Source organism: Acyrthosiphon pisum, chromosome A2, assembly GCF_005508785.2.
Source record: "Acyrthosiphon pisum isolate AL4f chromosome A2, pea_aphid_22Mar2018_4r6ur, whole genome shotgun sequence".
In the NCBI taxonomy this organism is placed as follows: Eukaryota; Metazoa; Arthropoda; class Insecta; order Hemiptera; family Aphididae; genus Acyrthosiphon; species Acyrthosiphon pisum.
In genome coordinates, this window is record NC_042495.1 from 43060129 (window position 1) to 43061132 (window position 1004).

The window sequence follows — 1004 nt, forward strand, 5'->3', positions numbered from 1 at the left end:
AAACTATATGAATATATTATTATATATATTATGAAATACATATTATATATATGAAATATACACATAATATGTACATGCATAAATGCTTAACCATACAAGCTATACAATTTAAAAAGGATCATGTTTCAAAATAATTCATATGTTTTCCAAAAAACGCAACAAAACAGGAATAATCCCTTTAGTATAGGACCCGTACGGGATCCAGTACGTACTATATGCGGGTTAATGCAGTAGCCTTAGCGATCGCAGCCCAGCCTTTTATAATCGTGTGACTCATTTCGGGACGTTTTTTTCATACGGAAGGCCACCGGCCTTACAAGTTTGGTCTCCCTATTCTAGTCTTCATGACTTCATGAGTAGAGTAGCTAATTATTATTGTATTTATTGTTAAAAAGAATATAGAGATATCACTATACTAACCTTGACAATATATACTAGATAGGACTTACCCATGTGGCCATGTCCTATCCATAGACGCAATTTCAATAAAAAAAAGGTGGGTAAGTGGATTTCGCTCTGCTGTACAGTAGGTTACAAGTGGGTCACTGTATAATGGATGGTATTAAATTTGAATTCAATGATATAATATCATTGTATAAGAAAAACGATTCTGAGCGGAGACGGTATGTCAGTCTAGGTATAAGACATAATATTATAATATAGTTTATGGTATTAAAAAAAAATGTACCTATAATAAATTCCAAATTAATCATATCACAATATCTATTAGGTACTTATAACGCGTTATATATAAAAAAAAACCGTGGTACTATCATAGATATATAATAGTATACTTTAGAAGTTTCAAGTACCCACGAATAATATTATACAATCACAACAAAATAACTAAAATAGTTATCCTAGGTTTTTAATATGTAATTTCATCCAAATTTGTACTTAAAATGACTGTAAAAATAAACTGCGTAAATGTCTTTTTTAGATTTTTTGGTAACAGAATTAATTACTTACGTGAAATTTTGTTTTAAATTTTCAATTCTTAGATA